Below are 19,663 nucleotides of genomic sequence, written 5' to 3' on the forward strand. Positions count from 1 at the left end.
TACAGGTATGATTTTACCCTCAAAACGTAGCCATCGCTGTCCTCTTTCATCCAATGTGTTTACTATTGTCCTAGGTGTTATGGTTCTTTCGTAAATGTCACCAATGCACAGCCTCCTCCCTCCAACTCTTCCATAGACTCTAATGTTAAAATGGCTCAGAAGGTTCGTTTGAAAATCAGAAGAGCATGGTGTCTTTCCACTGTCACCACGTCCATATAATAAACTCCACAGGCATGAAAACTGAGAATTCGGTAGACTAGACATTGCTGTCGCTCACAGTGAAAGAATTTTGTCAATACGACTTTTACTTTTCATTTGGGAACGATTTGTTTCAGCCTGACTTTTCTGTTCATTTTAAGCAGCAAAAGTGAGGTGCATGTCTGTGTCCGTGTGTATGGAGCCCTTGGGTGTGGTCACTATAGTAACCAGGCTCACACCTGCCTGCTTAACGAGCTCTCTCTCTCACTCTGCCAAGATTCATCTTAAACACTTCTCTTTCAACTGCTGCTGTGTCCACAGTGTCACAGCCATCATTTTACCCTCAAAACGTCGCCATCGTTGTTCTTTTTCCAACATCTTGTCTTTCAAAGCTCAGAGATGTAAACTTTTTAAACTGTGTGGGTCCAAGTGGAGGGATCACATTTTAGTCATTCAGTGATTCAAAGAATATGACCTTTTAATATTCTTTCAGATGTTTTCTGACTCTAAATGTTCTTTTCTCATTTCTTAGGTTTTTCTAATTTACAATTAAAACATTTTCAGCTTTTTTCCAACTTCTTCTGTGTAACCTTCAGCTTTTAGCAGTTCAGCACTGTTGTTTTCAGGTTAAATTCAGGTTGTTTTTTTTGTTTTTTTATCTCATTCAAAATTTTTAACTCAAAATTCAGCAATTAATTCATTTCAGTCCACATGTCTGTGTCCGTGTGTATGGAGCCCTTGGGTGCGGTCACTATAGCAACCAGGCTCACACCTGCCTGCTTAACGAGCTCTGTCTCTCACTCTGCCAAGATTAAATCAAAAATGTGTGTTACATCTAAGCAGTTGTAGTAAGATTAACTTTTTCAATAGGTACAATAAGACAGGTTTGACAGGCTTTTGCCACAGATTAACAGTATGTCAGTAGTTAATATAGGCTAACTGAATAGAGCCCTGAATTATTGCCCTGTTAAATTCAAGTTGATTGTGTATTGGTGGACTTGTCTTCTCCACACAGGTTTTTCATACCTCGGCAGTTTTAGTCAGTTGATGACTTTAAAATAATCTTTTCTGACTGGATAATTAAAGCTCACAGCATCTACCTGTCTGTAGTGTATTTTCCCACATTTTAAATAATCGAATCTCATTTAATGTCTCTGTTTTTAGTCTGTATAGTTAATCTCCCCACGAATACGCTCAAAGTAGTCTTAAAATAAAATCCATAAAACAGTTCAAGATGACATACTTTTTATTTGCTAATTTAATGCCAGTTGCCCTCTTTCCTGAGTATAAGCGAATGAGTGACATAAAGAGAAAAAGTACCAATTTGTATGCTGGTGAGTCTTGTGTATTTTTTTCTCTGTCTCTCTATGACAGAGAAATATATATGCTCATTATTGATGTTCAAACTGATGCTCAAATTTCCAAGCACCACCTGAACGCCTCATCAGTCTTTAACTAATCACTGCACCAACTGCCGTCATTCCGCTTTGCTCTCTGCTGTGGTAAGTACAATACACTCAGTACAGCACTGTTTTAGTTTTATGATGGTAAAAATACATGTTTGACATTTAAACTCACATATCAAGTCTTTTTAAAGTTCAACAGAGTTCAAAGAATAAAGAAAGCAAAAAAAGAATAACCTTTGCTACCATTTATATAGGTTTATGACTTTTGCTGTTAGCAGCAGTGCTAACGCTAGCTTCAATGCTAATGCTAGCTATAGTGCTAACACTAGCCTTAGCAGTTGTTAACTGACAAAAAGAATATTCTTGTGATATTCCTGTGATATTTATTGGCGGTCAGTGAGACAAAAGTAACAAATGAGATTTATTATTGCCATTGTGCCTCAGTTTTAACAGTAAGAGTACTTTATGACTTTTGCTGTTAGTAGCAGTGCTAATGCTAGCTTCGATGCTAATGCTAGCATCAATGCTAACGCTAGCTATAGTGCCAACACTAGCCTTAGCAGTTTTTAACTGACAAAAAGAATATTCCTGTGATATTCCTGTGATATTTATTGGCGGTCAGTGAGACAAAAGTAACAAATGAGCTTTATTATTGCCATTGTGCCTCAGTTTTAACAGTAAGAGTGCTAGTTCTACCAGCAGTGCTAACACTAACTGAAGTGCTAACGCTAGCAGGAATGCTAGCGTTAGCAGCGATGCTAAGGCTAGTAACAGTCTAACAGTAGCCTTATATAAGTACTTAAATAAATACTTCAGTTAATTAGTTTGAATTATAAAATGGCTGCTGTATCAGCTGGTGTGCTATATTACTCTATAATTACCCTGCTGACTATAAGTTCAGTGTATCATGTCGTGTGGGCTTTGTTTTTTTGTTAGTCTGATAACACTGTACAGACAACTAACATGTTATTTCTTGTCTTACACTTTCAGGAACTTGACTCACATCTGTGCTTTGCCTGGTAGGTGTGCACATACTGTTAGAGAAGTACACCAAAATTTAAAAAAAAGAGTCTGACTAATATAAGCTTTAAAGTGATGGGTTCAAACTTTGTGCTAGACCTTTTAAACACATTTTTATAATAAATACACATAAGTTCAGCTTAACAATTGGGCTAAAATATTTTTTTCGTACATTTTTGCACATTACATGTGATTAGTTAACAATTCACTCAATCATATTTGTATTTAAAAATATTATTGCTGAATTTAATTAAATATTTATTCTTTTAAAAAGTGCCAAATTGTGCAACTTTTTGCACATGGCAGCCGACAACAGTTTAGCTTGAATATTTGTTTTGTCCTTTTTCAGTAGTCACAATTAGTTCATACAATTACCATGTGATATAATTTTATTAAAATTATTTTTTTTCTTGTTTTTTGTTCACAGTGTGCAGAAGAAGAACAAGAACCAGATCTCCAGTCTTCTATCTCACATCCCAACCCCCCAACCCCTCTATCTTCTGTCCTACTCCACCTGTTGTCTCTGCCTTCTTTCCATCTGTATTTCACCCTGTGGTTTGTGAGAAATTTTGCCAAACCAAGAATCTTATTGCGGTTTGATTTAAAGCCGTGTCTCTCCTGCTCTGTCTGTTCTCTCTGCTAAATTTTCTCTCTACCTGTTTTTCACTCTTTGGCTTGCTGCTGAAAAATGCACAAGCCAATAAAACAATAAAGAGTGCATATTTTGCCTCAACCTGAGAACAAACTGAACAAACAAAGAAAACTCTGCGGTTTGATTTAAAGCCGTGTCTCTCCTGCTCTGTCTGTTCTCTCTGCTAAATTTTCTCTCTACCTGTTTTTCACTCTTGGCTTGCTGCTGAAAAATGCCAAGCCATTAAAGCAATAAAGAGTGCATATTGCCTCTACCTGAGAACAAACTGAACAAATAAAGAAAACTCTAATTCACGGTTTGATTGTGATTTCCCAGCTGTGTTTCTCCTGCTCTGTCTGTTCTCTCTTCTAAATTTTCTCTCTAGCTGTTTTTCACTTTGCGCTTGCTGCTAAGTTGTGCCAAGCCAATAAAGAGAGTGCATATTATTCTCTCGACTGACAAACTGTCAAACAAACAAAGACATCTGTTTCTGAGAAATAAAAACTGAAATATAAAGACAAAGAAAACATCTCCTGCTCTGTGCCACTCTTATTTTATAAACATATTTTCTAAAGACTAAGAGAAACACTTGTGTAAAAATGCCAAGGAAGCAGAAAAAGTCACAAGCGGCAAAACAACGCTGGAAGACGTTCCATGAGTTTCATGAAGTACCAACATGTGAACAAGCTGAGTGTGATTTTCCTCAGAGCTCTGCAGAAGACTTTGTGTCTGCAAAGACCAATGCTGATGGTGTCAAACAGGCAGGTCAACATGTTCCTGCACATGTACAACAGGTATCCTATGCAGATGCTGTAAAGATTGGATTGCAGCATGAATTTAATGATCATCAGGTAAACCATAGAGACCAACCTGAGGTGTCAAGTGCCCCACAGGTGGGTTATGCTGATATTGTAAAAAGAGGCTGTCACAGTGATGTGGCAGGACCATCTCATGCAGAAAGAGTGAACTTTGAAAACCAGCCCTCTGTTACACATATCTGTGCATCTCACAGCCAGGCTCATCCCAAATATGGAGACTCCAGAAACAAGCAGTGCACATGTAACTCACTCACATTTCTTGCTTTCCTTCATGAGAATGATAACATGACTACAGCTGACCTTAATCTGGTCTTGGATAAAGGTGATGTGATGTACAAAGAGGCCAAGAAAAGATTTCCTAAAAATATTCATTTGGCAACCGATGAGCTGCCAGACAAAGTTGATGCTCGCTGGTCTATGTATGATGTCGACATGACACAGCCTTCCCGGTATGGGACATTTGAAGAACCTCCAGAGGAAGCAGTAGATACCTTTCTCAGCTTAGAAGCAGGACTGAGCTGCCTGTTGTCAGATGTGCAGTATGCCTTATTGATTATGAGTGGATTGTGTATCGCAGTGTTCAGATCCACATCAGGCAAATATGGTTTCTTTGATCCACACTCCAGAACACCCAGTGGTCTTCCTCTACTACTACAGTCACGTAATCGTGGTACAGCAGTGATGCTGAAATTCACACTCCTCAGTGACATGATTAAGAGGATCCAAGATTCTTATGAAATGATGGAGATATCACCCTCTTGTAACTATGAACTGAAGCCTGTGCAGTTCTACAGTATGAGCACAGTCAACCTGAGTGATACTATCACAGACACAGTCTGCAGACCAACAGCTGCCACTGCTGTGGCACCTACTCACTCTGATACAACTGTTGATGAAGCAAACTCCTCTTCTCCAAGGAGAAACACAACCACTGATCTTACTGAGATCTCTCCAATGTCTGTTTGTACACCACTGGAGAAACAACAAGAAGTCCGTATGACTCAGTTCACATCACACGAAGCTCCTCAAAATGAATTTACTTTTATAACTACCAAAGAACTATCGAGTGACTTTAATTTCCTTCCATCAAATGATGTTTTTTCCTGTCAGTCAAGGACTGCAATAAAAAATGGTGCTAACTGTGATCTTTCTGATACAGTTATACAAAAAATCTATAAACTGACAAAAGTTAATAAACAGCAAAGGCGCAAAATGAAAAGAAGATTAATGGCATCAGACAAACCAAGAAATCAGAGAAAAGAAAACCAAAAAAGGAAAGAACGACAAAAGTACGCTTCAAATAAAGATTACAAAGAAAAGAAGAAATCTTCTACAAGCGAGGCATATAAAAACAATCCTGAAGTTAGACAGAAACATCAACAATATATTAAAAGACGCTACTGTGAGAACGATGAATTCAGAAAGAAACAACAACAATATATTAAAAGACGCTACTGTGAGAACGATGAATTCAGAAAGAAACAACAACAATATATTAAAAGACGCTACTGTGAGAACGATGAATTCAGAAAGAAACAACAACAATATATTAAAAGACGCTACTGTGAGAACGATGAATTCAGAAAGAAACAACAACAATATATTAAAAGACGCTACTGTGAGAACGATGAATTCAGAAAGAAACAACAACAATATATTAAAAGACGCTACTGTGAGAACGATGAATTCAGAAAGAAACAACAACAATATATTAAAAGACGCTACTGTGACAATGCTGAATTTAGACAAAAACAAAAAAACTATATCACTAAAAGGTATCAAGAGAGCCCAGATTTCAGAGAGAGACAGAGATCTCGAGTGACTCAGCGTTATGCACGTGATAACGCATTCAGAGTAAGACACAGACAACTAATGAAACAACTAATGCGAGACAGGTATCAAAGTAATCTTGCCTTCAGGATTATGCACAATATGAGATGTGCAATGAAAATAAAAAGGAAATACAGATGGGTGAACAGACAAACCCAAGAGAGTGACAACAGTGTGATCAACGAGGCCATATCTGTGTTCAAATCACAAATCAAAGCTGGACCATCATACCCATGTACTGTATGTTTCAAGGCTTCATTTCCAAACCAAGTACGACCCTGCAGAAGGTCAAATTATGTCAAAAACCCACATGTAGTTACAACATGTTTGACAGGAAAGTTTGTTCATGTTTGTGATGAAAACTGCAGAAATGAGCAGTGCAAAGTGCCTGATGAGAGAAAGAGAGAGTGGATATGTCACACCTGCCACGATCATCTTAAAAATGGATCCATGCCAGCACTTGCTGTTGCCAATAAGTTGGATCTTGCTGATATTCCAGCTGAACTTTCTGATCTCAACATACTGGAGAGACATCTCATAGCCAAGTGCATACCATTTGCCAAGATCATTCCTCTTCCCAAAGGCAGACAAAGAGCAATTAGAGGAAATGTGGTCTGTGTCCCATCAGAGGTACAGGAAACTGTTGAAACACTACCTCGATTGAGAATTAATTCTCAGGTGATCAGAGTGAAACTGAAGAGACGCTTGTCTTACAAAGGTCATCAGCTGTTTCAGACTGTAAGCTGGTCTAAACTTGTGCAAGCACTGCATAAACTCAAGCAGATTCATCCACAGTATAAGGATGTGAGCATCAGAGATGATGCTGAGCTGTGTGATCCAACTCTTCCGGATGAAGATGATGAGGATGATGATGATGAAAACATGAATGAGGACGATTATGATGAGGCTGATTTAATGGAAATTGACAGCTGTGAGAAAAATGCACTGAGTGAAGCACAAAATATAAATGAACAGGACATTGACATGTTACCCTGTGATGGTGAACAATCGCATGAACAGATGAGAGATGATTCAGAGCAAGCAGATGGACTGACTAATGGTGGTTTTGCACTCGAGTCCTGTTTGCAGCCCCCTGATGTGGCTGAGGAGATATTATGTTTCAGTGAAGGAATCTACTCTGTTGCTCCTGCAGAGAGAAACAATCCAATAAGTTTTTTCAAAACACCTAAACTGGAGGCCATGGCCTTCCCTGTGCAGTTTCCTACAGGCCAAAACACACTTGATGAAAGAAGGCTGATCAAAGTATCCCCCAGTGGGTATTTCAAATCAAGACTTTTCTGCATTGATGATCGTTTTGCCAAAGACACAAACTATTTATTCTTTGCACAGTTTGTGACTGAAATACACTTGGCTACATCCAGCATGACAGTACAGTTAAGGAAGGCAAAGCCTCTGACCAGAGATGGTAGAAAAATAACCTCAGGCATGTTACAAGATAAACACGAGGTGGAGAAACTGGTGCGAAATAAAGATGCAGTGAGATTCATGCAGCCTCTGAGAGGAACCCCAGCCTATTGGGAGAAAACAACAAGAGATCTTTTTGCCATGATCAGACAGTTGGGAACTCCCACGTTCTTTTGCACATTTTCAGCTGCTGAAATGCGCTGGCCTGAAGTGATCGAGGCAATAACAAGGCAGCAAGGTGAACAAGTGAATTTTGAAGGACTCGACTGGTCAGCAAAGTGTGACATCCTGAGAAGCAATCCTGTCACAACAATGCGCATGTTTGACAAGAGAGTTGAAGCATTATTCAGAGATTTACTCTTATCTCCCGCAGAGCCACTTGGCAAAGTCATTGACTACTTTTACAGAGTTGAGTTTCAGCACAGAGGAAGCCCACACATACACTGTCTCCTGTGGGTAGAAGGTGCTCCTGTGTTTGAGGAGGATGATGAGCAAACTGTTCTTGATTTTATAAACAAATACATCACAGCTCAGCTGCCTGATCCACATAAACAACCTGAACTGTACAAAAAAGTAACAGAAGTGCAAAAACACAGTAAGAACCACACAAAGACGTGCTTTAGGAGTTTAAGCTCCGGGTGCCGTTTTGGTTTTCCCAAACCACCCTGCAATGAGACAATGATCACAAGACCCAGTGAGGATGATGCACTGGAAGTAGAAACGGCAAAGAACAAGCTCAGACCACTGAACCAGCTGCTGAATGAACCTGAAACTGCTTCCATGAGTTTAGAGCAGCTCTTGGAAAGATGCAAGTTGACACATGCAGAATATGAGAGATACCTGAATAAAATGAACATGAGGAGTACGATCATACTAAAGCGTGATCCAAAAGACTCTTGGATAAACGGCTATAATCCACATCTGCTTGAAGCCTGGAACAGTAATATCGACATAAGCTTTGTTTTAGATGCTTTTGGTGCTGCAAATTATTTAATGAAATATATATCAAAAAAAGAGGGCGGGCTATCTGAGTACCTGAAAACTGTCATTGAGAACTCCCATAAGGACAGTGTAAATGAGTGCGATGAAATGAGAGCCGTCATGCAGGCATATTCAAAGAAGCGAGAGATCAGTGCACAGGAGTGTGTTGCTCGTGCATGTGGTCTTCACATGAAGCAATGCTCACGTGCTGTAATATTCATTCCAACTGATGATAATCCTGTGAAAATGAGTCGTCCCCTGTCAGTTCTGGACAACACAACACCTGAGTCTTCCAATGTTTGGATGACATCTTTGAATGACAAATACAAAGCCAGACCTGAAACACCAGAGTATGAGGAGATGTGCATGGCAGACTTTGCTGCTACTTGCAGGATTGTCTATGGCCAACAGAAAAAAGGTAAAGATGTTTTGCCCCTTCTCAATGAGATGGGGTTTGTGCAAAGGCGCAAAAACAATAAGCCTGCTATCATCAGATTTCACCGCTGCTCACAAGAAAAACATCCAGAGCAATATTACGGAAGACTGCTTAAACTGTACCTTCCTCATCGTTCAGACCACGAACTGAAAACACCATCGTTGCCAACCTATCAGGCTTTCTATGGTGCTGGCTGTGTACAGCTACCAGGTACTGACCATCTTGAGTACGTGCAACACATTGTCAAAAGAAACAGAGAAAAATATGAGAAAAACAGTGAGGAGATCGAGAGCGCTGTTGAGGAATATGAGCAGAACAGAGGTGTGACTGACGAATGGTGTAATCTGGCACCTGAATCAGATCTCGTAAGGTTGCCACTTGTCGAACAAGAAAGAGAGCGAGACAATGAAAATGAACAGGAAGATGTGCCCGACTACAGCCGTCAGGCTGATGCTTCAACAGAAGTCAGAGCCATCAGGGAACCCCCTGCTATTGATCCCACATTGTTACGTCAGATGTTTCAGAATCTGAACAAGAAGCAAGCCTGCATATTTTATGCAGTTAGAGACTGGTGCATTAAAAGAGTCTGTGCTCTAAATCCAGAGCAGTTTTTCTTTTATATTAATGGTGGTGCTGGAACAGGAAAATCACATCTTATCAAATGCATCTACTCAGAAGCATCTAAGATACTGAGCAAAGTGCCCAGATATGCAGACGACGTTGACATATCAAAACCCACTGTCCTGTTAACTGCTTTCACTGGGACTGCAGCTTTTAACATTTCTGGAACAACACTGCATTCTCTTCTCAAGCTGCCTAGAAGCTTAAAACCTCCCATTCAGGGACTTGGCAATCAGCTGGATGAAGTCAGATCAGAACTTTTGAATGCTGAAATAATCGTCATTGACGAAGTGTCTATGGTGTCAAGACATCTGTTTGCATATGTAGATGCAAGACTCAAACAGATCAAAGGGACTCGGAGACCCTTTGGAGGCATGTCAGTCATTGCTGTCGGAGACTTCTATCAGCTACCCCCAGTGCGACAGTCTAAACCTCTCTGTGTGCACGACCCGTCTGAGATCGACCTGTGGCGGGAGCATTTTCAGATGATCACTCTGACTGAGATTATGCGTCAGAAAGATGATGTTGTCTTTGCAGAGATGCTGAACAGAATTCGTGTGAAAGGAAAGTTGGATGAGCTTTGCGAAGCAGATAGAAATTTGTTGTCACAGGCCATAACTGAACCAGCCCTTTGTCCAACTGATGCGTTGCACATTTTTGCAACTAATAAAGAAGTGGATGCACACAACTCTGCAACACTGGCTCTGCTCCACACTCATATCATTGACATCCATGCAGATGATTATAGAAAAGATCCTAGAACTGGCAGAATGGCACTTCAAGACAGACCATTGAAAGGAGGTAAAAACGAGTTACCAGACACACTGAAAGTTGCAGAAGGAGCTCGTGTCATGCTCACCAGAAACATTGACATACAAAATGGTTTGGTTAATGGAGCTTTTGGAAAACTACTTAGAGTAGTTCACTCTGAAAACGACCAACACATCATCAAGCTTGGACTTAAAATGGATAATGAGACATCTGGAAAGAATAACCGCACACCAGCAGACGACATGGTGTACATTGAGAGAGCAGAGGAGAATCTGAAGCAGAAAGGAGTGGTACGAAGACAGTTCCCAGTGAAGCTGGCCTTTGCATGTACAATACATAAGGTACAGGGTATGACAACTACATCAGCTGTTGTCTCTCTTAAGAGCATTTTTGAGCCCGGCATGGCCTACGTAGCTGTCAGTAGAGTGACGTCTCTCAGTGGACTGTATCTTCTTGATATGGAGGAGAAAAAAATATTCACCAACCCAGAAATCACTGCAGCGCTTGAGAACATGAGACAAGCCAACCTTGATGACATGATGCCTCTTCTACACGTGAGGCAAACACTGAGCAGGTCAGAGGTTTTCACCATTGTTCATCATAATACAGAGGGACTGCCAGCTCACATTAATGACATCAAAAGTCACCATGAATTGTGTCTAGCAGATGTTTTGTGCCTAACAGAAACACACCTGCGGGGCTCTTTTGTCGCAGAGAGTCTCCACTTGGAAAATTACAATTTGTTCAAACGCAACAGACACCTGTCCTACACAAACTTTCCCCAGATGGCAAACAGAAGTGGTGGTGGAGTTGCTGTTTATGTGAAAAGTGACATTCAAGTGCATGAAAAACAGTACATCCATAATGTAACTGACCTTGAATTTCTGGCTTTAAAGGTTGAAGCACCAGTCAGTGCTCTGATTGCAGTTGTATACAGACCTCCAGACTACACTCTGAGGCCATTCCTGAAAAACCTGGTAAGCCTATTAGACTCATTGGAGATCATGGACTGTCATCCCATCATAGTTTGTGGTGATTTTAATGAGAATGTTTTATCCAGTGCAAACAAACCAATCCTGGAGCTGTTTGAGTCTAGGGGATACGCACAGGTCATCACTGCCCCTACCACAGAGAAGAACACACTGCTTGACCTAATTTTCATTTCTCAGTCAGATCGATGTCTCCATTCTGGAGTCATGAAGACCTACCATAGTTACCATGACCCAGTATACTGTGTATTGTCCTGTGATGATTCATGATCTAGATCTTTGAATACAGTAAGTAATATCTATATTTTTGAATGACTTAAGAAAGTAGAGCGATGCTTGAACTCCAGAAAGAAGTCCAGACGCTTTTCTTTGCAAGCTCCTTTGACTACGATGACCTGGATGACTGAGAACCTTCACAGACATAAAGTAGAGCGATATTTAAAAGTTGACGCCCTGCATTGCAGTATAATGTTTGAATTGTTTACATAAAATACAATTACATGAATTAAGTAATGATATCAGTAAAAGATGACAATTTTATTTATTACAGAAAATCTAAAATTCACTAACAGTAACCTATAAATGTCAGAAAAATCAAATATAGCAGTTTAAAATGAATAGTGTAGGCATATCCTCTCTGCAGCCAGGCTTCAACATCCTGCCAGGCTGCCCCAGTCTCACTGTGGCTGGGAGGGAGGGAGGGTGGACCAGAGGATTGCCTACACAACACATAAATGTTCAACAGCTTCTTCATTGTTTCTGAGAGAACAATAATGACTAAAGGTTGCTTTTTAAAAAAACAAACAAACAAACAAACCTAATTACAGCAATAATGACAGTTAAGCCACTTTATGTGTGCCTCTATTTTAAAATACTATTTACAAAAATGTTATTATTTTGGTTTGTTATAAACTTTAAACTTTTTCAAAAGTATACGATTATATTTTTGGACCAATTTTACTATGAAACATAAATTTTTATGAGCTTTTATCATGTTTCTGGCCAGTGCAATCATCAGGGTGGGTCTGGGTTGATAACTGCACATTTCTGGCCAGAAATGTTTCAGCAGTGTTACATATGTAGTGCATATGTTACACTTGCTTTCTGTTACCAGCTGATACCCTACATTTGTATAGACATTGGATGGTGTGAGGTTGGGGAGTTGAGTGGGAGGGGGGGGGGGGGGGAGGGTACGGTGGGAGTTGAGGGGGGGGGGTTCCTTTCCTGTTAGGTTTCCTTTTTTTTTCTTATTTTTTTTTAAGCAAGACACAGTCCTCCTGTGTCTTCTCCAAGCTTCACATGTAAAATCCAACAATGTGAAGCACATAGCAGCCAGAAACTGTAATGCCACAGATCAGAGAAACTTCATCATCACCATCTTCATCGCCATACGATCAGAGCGTGAGACTTCACATCTGGAGCACAGGAGAGATTCTGTGATAAGTCCTCCTTCTAGCTTGTCCCACAAGCAGCCGGTGAGATTTACTCACAACAAAAAGGGTTAATGACATAATTTCCATGAAAACATGTATTCATTCTTTGTGAAGTGTTTAAATTGTGTTTTCACTTGACCTTAGGAGTGTTAGAGTGTATTGTAATGTCTGTACTCAGGTGTTTCCCTCTGTGATCCATCCCCTTCAGAGCTGAGACACTCAGGACTGAACAGACGGCACAGTTTCTGTGACTGAGCCTCCAAAACACCTTCTTTGAAACCACTCATGATAGAAGGGCTTCATATTTGCAGCAGCACTACTACAGGTATTCAGTTTATTACAGGATGTGTTTGTTTCTTAGGACCAGCTCTGAGTGCACACTACCTAACATATACACCTTTCTGTTTATTACAAACCCACTACTCTGGATCATATGGCCAGTTGGCAGGAATGTTGCTGCAGGAAAACATCCCTGGAGATCACCATCATTGTCAGACTGACTGTGCCTCCTCTGTGCAGTGTCAAGATCCTCCCTAAATGAGTGTGTAAGTTAACATTTTCATTATTTTATTCCCTTTGACAAGACAAGTATCACTGATATTTACATTTACAACTACATATTCCTGTTTTCTGCTCTTCTTTTAAAGTCCTCAGCTATCCTGCTTCTGTGCTGCTTGCCACACATCAAACACTGGCCGGATGACAGGGAGGATCCACTCTGAAGTCACTGGACATGATGAGGATCATATGGGACTTTATAGTTTCACAGAAACGATGTGCTCTGTGATTACAGGTTTTAAATGGACATAATGACTGCCTCTCTCTGATCAACAGGCTAAAGGATTGTTGTCATTGTTAGTGCTCTGTACAATGTATGCTTATTTAGTATTTCATCACAGAGCAAACCTTTTTTTCTTTAACATATTTTTATTTTTTTATTTGTGGGGATAGGTTAATTGATTAATCCAAATTGTCACTAGGTGTGAATGTGCGAGTGAATGTGAGTGTGAATGGTTGTCTGTCCCTGTGTGTTGGCCCTGTGACAGACTGGCGACCTGTCCAGGGTGTACCCCGCCTTTCGCCCTATGACAGCTGGGATAGGCTCCAGCGCCCCCCGCGACCCTGGAAAGGATAAGCGGAAGCGAATGGATGGATGGATGGATATTTTTATTTTGTTCTAATGTTGAATTAACTGTGGGGATTTTTTTTAAGTGGGCACTCGGGATGTCATATGACCAGAAATGTGGTAACTGGAATTCAACAGTATGGAAGAAAAAAATCTGCTAAGAACAAAACACACACAAAACCCCCCAAGAAAATTCAAATTCATTCCATGTAATCCAATCTAAAACATTTTAAACTGCTGAACAGCAACACAAACAGCGTTAAAAAACAGTGTTAACAGAATGATTATGATGATTTTGTACCAAAGTTTCAGGTCACATGGCACACCTAGTGTGTAGTGTGGGGTATCAGCTGGTAAGTATAGTTTTTTTTTTTCATATTTGTGTCCTTAGAGTTCAGATAGATAAAGCCTTGTGTATAATAATTAGTCATAACCACAACTCAAAGTCAGGGACTAACTAATTTTGGGACTTTGTGTCTGAGCCCAGGTTAAAACAATGTGTAAAAAAGCATTTAGTGGCATGGCTGAACAATGCTGTATTGATACTTATTTATCCATGTTCACAAAAAGGACTAATGTGTTTATTTGATTATTTGCATGTGTTAAACTGTGTCACCACCTTACGCTTTCATTTGACTTTACTCAAAAATCTCTATACAGTTCTCTTTTACCACTGTGTGGACTCTGTTTACATTAAAACATAAAGAAGAATGAGTAATAAAAAGATGTGTAGACAGATTAAGTAGACCGATAGAAACAGCTGTTCAGCCATGTTCTAAGAAACCAACACAATTTAAAGGTTCAGGATTGTGGTTTTAAAAGTTGAATTTTCATGTATTTCATATCTTGCTTATTATTTTTTATTTAGTTATTTAATTTAGTTATTTTTATTTATTCTACTAGTCCTTTTCAGAAAGAAGCTGTAAAATATGACTTAAGATTTTTATGTTATTTTCTATGACATACAAAACAAATTGATGTATGTAATACTATTAAACATGATATACACATGTGTATATGTCTGAAAAACATTATGCTGTATATTAAAGTTTGTATTTTCTCCAGAATTTTTGTTCATCTTTTAAGTTCATTTCAATTAGAAGAATTTGAACTTTTAATATTCATTCAGAGGTTTTCTGACTCTAAATTTTCTTTTGTCATTACTCATCTTTTTATTATTTACATTTTAAACATGTTTAGCTTTTTTCCAACTTCTTCTGTGTGAACATCAGCTTTCAAAAGTTCTGCACTTTTGTTTTCAGGTGAAAATTTCTGTATTTTCCAGCTCATTCAGAATTTTTAACTTAACATTCAGCAATTAATTCATTTCAGTGCATACATTCAGATTCAAGCATTCACACTGCAGTTTCTTCAGAAAATGCACTTTCTAGTTATTTTTAATTATTTATTTTTTTAAAAGAAACAAAAAAGTAACCTCGTGTTGGTAATGCATTGTTTTAAAGCTGCTTGTTTTAAAACCACATGTAATGATATCTCCTTTTTATTTAAATATTATTTTACCAGGCCACTTTATTAATAGCTTCCTAGTTCCTCACTTCCTACCTTTCTAGTATATTATCTGTCTAGGAAAACCCATAATGCATTTGCTTGTGTCCATGGTCCATGGTCCCAGTCTATTTTGTGCAGTCACTGCTAGCAGGGTAGCTGTGGGCCTCTCCCACCTTATAGTCGCTGTTGCCTGAGATGTATTCAGCAGCTGATGTCAATAGCCAGCGTTCCTCTGTAAAGCACAACTTGCAGCCGGAGGAGAACTGTGCTGATCTCATTGAGGCTACAGAGGAAAACAAGGATTGCCCTCTCGTGCTGCAGTCGAACACAGCGGGGTTAGAATTCATCCGCAGGAAGGAAGACTCACTGGAGGAGCAACTGATTACTTTTCTTAGCTTGTTAAAATGTCACAAAGCAGGAACAAAAATACTTCCAGAGAAGAAGCGTGTACATTTAAAGTCTTTTTATGAAGTGCTTCTCACTTCATCCTGTTTTCATTTTGTGTCACGATAAGCGTCTGGCTACTAAAACGTCAGATACTGGTTGATGAAAACTGGAACACAAGTAAATATTAAACTTAAACCAAGCAAATGGTAAAAAAAATCCTGCGTGCATGCGAACATATCCACAGCTTTGTATCTCTGGGATAACGCCATGAGTAAGCCACTTTATACTGTTAGGATTCTGAAGCTGTGTTTTTCTGGCACAGCCTCAACACAGCTCAGATTTTGTGTAACGTATAGCAGGAGAGAACAGTCATAAATCGCCGCACACTTCGCAGTATATTTGCCTTTTATAATTAATCCTCCGGTTTATTGATATCGTTCACATTTTGAGCAGCTGAGTCAGGCATTTCGGGGCAGCACGGTCAGCTGCCCTGTTACCATGATGTTGATGAGACCAACAGTGTTGGGAAATTACTCAGCAACGCTGTGAAACAGAGATAAGCTCAGAGTATAGAAGAGGAGTAGTGTCCTGCTGAAGGATTTTATTGAATGGCAGCACAGAAACGAGTGAAACTGATCCCAAACTTTCTGGTTATAATTAGTCGATTTGATCCCCTTGTGCTTGATGTTTACTGTGTTTTTACTTGTAATGGAAGCGAATCATGATAAAACCTTATTCAGGCTGAGCACAGATCTGATCTACCTCTGTTTTAGGTGTCCCTGGAAATTAGAAACAGATCGTGTTCTCAGACTGAAAGTGCACTGCAAGTGTTAATAAAGTAACCTTGAGAAAAGAAGATATAGGAAGATCAAAGAGCCCAGCAACCTGTGAGGCATACAGCAAGAAGAAGAATTCAGCTGTCTGAGGATTAATAATGGCTGCAGTTTGCCTCAAGGCTTAGCTACTGAAGATGCACATGTATGCAAACAGACACACACACAGTCATAGACTTGTTGGTGCATATACACATTTAGTCACACTGCTCACTGTGCACTAAGAGGTATGTTGCTGCCTCCTATCCGCTCCTCTCTCTCTCTCTCTCTCCTTTTTGCTTACACACTCACAAACACACACACACACACACACACACACACACACACACACACACACACACACACACACACACACACACACGTACCCGTCGTCTCTTTCAGTGCAGCTCAAAGGGCCATCTCTTCAGGGCTTCTGAAGCTGAGGTCGCCTGTGGCAGTGAATGCAAATTACCCCTCCTACACACACACTCGCACACAGATACAAACACACACGCAGACGCACACACACACAGCTTCCTATGCCAGATCCCACTGCTAACAGTGCCTCCCACAACACTGAATGGTAAGGGTAGAGAGGAAAAGAAGATTTAAAAAAGGAAGGAATAGATACAGAGAGCAGGAGGTTATCCAGAGGTAAGGCCTCCTCCTCTGGAGGAACAAGTCCGTTGATATCCTCACACAGGAGAAAGTCAATGAATCACATGCAACCCAATTCATCACGGGTTAGCAGGAGACGCTGCTCAAGTCAGGGAGACGCTGTTTGTTGGAGATGAAAAATCAGTTCTGTTCTCAGTGCGGCTCAAACACCTGGACTAAAGCACTCATGCGTATGCACACAGATGCTGACGTGCACAGATGTACAGTGTGGCGTGTCATATAGCATGCAGGCGGAATCACGTGCTTACTGTAAAATAACAAAAAAATGAACTATTTATATATTCACAGATTCACAGTTTGGATTCTTTGATAAGTTAAAACAGATTAGAAGAACTGTACCCACACCATGTAAGCTAGCATTAGGACACAACGGCACATTTAATATCATATCATCAGAATGTGGTGGTGTATTAAACTACCAGCTTGTATTTGTTATTGCATTATGCAGTTTTCAGTCTTGGAACACTTTCCGTTTTATATCACTGTCAACACTCTTCTGCAGTGTTGTGTTTTTGCGAGATCACGTGTGGCTTTTGGCTCTGTCCTCAATTTGTTCTGTAATGAAATTAAGAAACAGCGTACATTCAGTTGTCACTAACCAGCAGCTCACTGCCGTTACGCACAGTGACGCCAGTTTGGCCGTCTGGGAGGCTTTTTACCAGCAGCACGTGCCGCACACTCATAGCGGTGCAAATTTCAGCACCACGGACAGCGTCACAGAAACTGTAACTGATCACAGTTTGAAGACACTCTGCTTCTTCCTTCCATCAGGCTTTATGGAAATTCACCTCACATAATGCTTACAAGTGAGCTTTCAAGTAAGTAACCATCTGCTCTTACAACCAAAACAAAGGAACGTTTTTACTATTCAGAGTTTATGCTCATCTATCATACTATTCATGTCACAGGAGTTTTCTATATCATCACAATTCAAACTAGTATGAATTACAGTCATCCTCAGCCATGAATACTGTGTTATATTATTGTTATTTCACCTGTATTAGTAGTTGCAAGCTTTAGTCCAACCTCTCTACTTACTGTGGGGGAAATATTTATTTGATCCTCTTTTGAATTTGTAAGTTTGCTCACTTACAAATGAGCAGTCTCAATTTTTTATGATAGTTTAATTTTAATGAAAAGAGACAGAAAAGACAGATACAGTGAGACGCATTACATAAAAAAGGATCATAAAATTGTTAAAGTTTTATGTCACTGAGTCAGATAAGTATTTGGTCCCCTACAAACCCAGCCAGGAGGCAGAGAAATGCTGAGTATGACCAAAACAACACCTTCCCCTGCTTTGGGCACAGGGCATTTGTTCATGTATCCTAAAATATTAGACTATAATCTACTTCCCTCAACCAGAACACTGAAGATGGGTCCTGGATGGGTCTTTCAGGATGACAGAGACCCAAAACATACCACTAAGGCAACAAAGGAGTGGCTAAAGAAGAAGCACAATAAGGTCCAGAGTGGTCCAGCCAGTCTCCAGACCTTTAACCTACAGAAAATCTGTGCAGGGAGTTTGCCAAAATCCTTCCTGAGATGTATGCTACCTTGGTGACTGACTACAACACTAACTACAAATGCCTTACCACTGTGCTTGCCAACAAGGCTTTCTCAACCAAGTGCTAAATCTTGTTTTGCTTGGCGATAAGATATTTATTTCACTCAGTTACATGCAAATCAATTTAAAGTCTTGAGCATCACCATAACATATGAATGAACTAACTGTTGAAACATTCTGCATGATGCAAGAAAGTCAAGCTAATCACAGATAGAGCATGGGTCTACGTGTAGGTGATGTTGATTCCTACATTTAGCTTTAAATTTAAGCAGAAAAACTTTAATAACTAATGGAAACACAAGTGATTCTATGAGGTATTTTTTTCCATGAAGTGCTAAACTTTTAATTTCTTATCAAAGTTTTTCTTCTTTTTTTATGGATCTAATCAAATACCTTTTTAAAGCTAACAGAGCTGTTCCCCACCTGATTTTTACAGTAAATGATGCTGCTACGGGTTTAGTCTCTACCTGACAAAACACATTACACTGTTGGGTTGTATGTATGATGTAGCTTGGGGAGATAAGGTGGCTTGAAAAAGAGATGGCAATTGAACTGTCCAAAAGCATTAAAATAACATGTTCTACCACTGCTGTCAGCTCTGCCTTATTTCCCAGACGTCTCCTTTAGTTTTGCGCTCAAGTTTAATAGGATTTTACTCCCATTTTAGAAGACCTTACTGAGCTAAATTAATATTAATGGAAAATCTCAGATGGTTTCATTATTCAGACTTAGCAGGGTTATTTAAGAGTGGACTTTTCCTTCAATGGAATATGCACAACTGACAAACATAAGGAGAGAGGCTGAAAAGCCAAAGGAAGACACAAAAGGTATAAAAGTATGTATATAAGCATGTTTCTGCATCTTTGTCTCCCTCCTGGCCTTTTGACCCAAATTACTCCCTTTGCTCCATCTCAGTACTCCGTCAGGGGTCCACTCTGTCAGAATTAGGAGCTGTGCCTCATCTGCTCACTGGTTAGTAATGTCCCAGTGCTGCAGCCCGCGGTGGAATAAGCTCTTACAAGGCT

General features: G+C 39.7%; 1 protein-coding gene and 2 long non-coding RNA genes across 9 annotated transcripts in view; all 3 read left to right on the forward strand.

The window, feature by feature from the left end:
- nlgn2a (neuroligin 2a) overlaps positions 1-19,663 on the forward strand; it is a 264,100-nt gene that overhangs the window by 111,046 nt on the left and 133,391 nt on the right. The gene's annotated exons all lie outside the window — the stretch shown is intronic.
- LOC309702109 lies at positions 1,409-3,784 on the forward strand. The gene is made up of 3 exons (XR_014275379.1): positions 1,409-1,700; positions 2,595-2,623; positions 3,052-3,784. It is a non-coding gene; the product is annotated as an uncharacterized lncRNA (long non-coding RNA).
- On the forward strand, positions 11,043-15,007 carry LOC309702107. 3 transcript variants are annotated; one of them, XR_014275374.1, is made up of 4 exons: positions 11,043-11,114; positions 12,768-12,884; positions 13,001-13,104; positions 13,207-15,007. It is a non-coding gene; the product is annotated as an uncharacterized lncRNA (long non-coding RNA). The 3 variants fall into 3 exon arrangements; XR_014275376.1 differs by lacking the exon at positions 11,043-11,114 and adding an exon at positions 12,561-12,601; XR_014275375.1 differs by lacking the exon at positions 11,043-11,114 and having other exon boundaries at positions 12,553-12,884.

This window comes from Aulonocara stuartgranti (genome assembly GCF_965226115.1).
Source record: "Aulonocara stuartgranti genome assembly, chromosome: 3".
NCBI lineage: Eukaryota > Metazoa > Chordata > Actinopteri > Cichliformes > Cichlidae > Aulonocara > Aulonocara stuartgranti.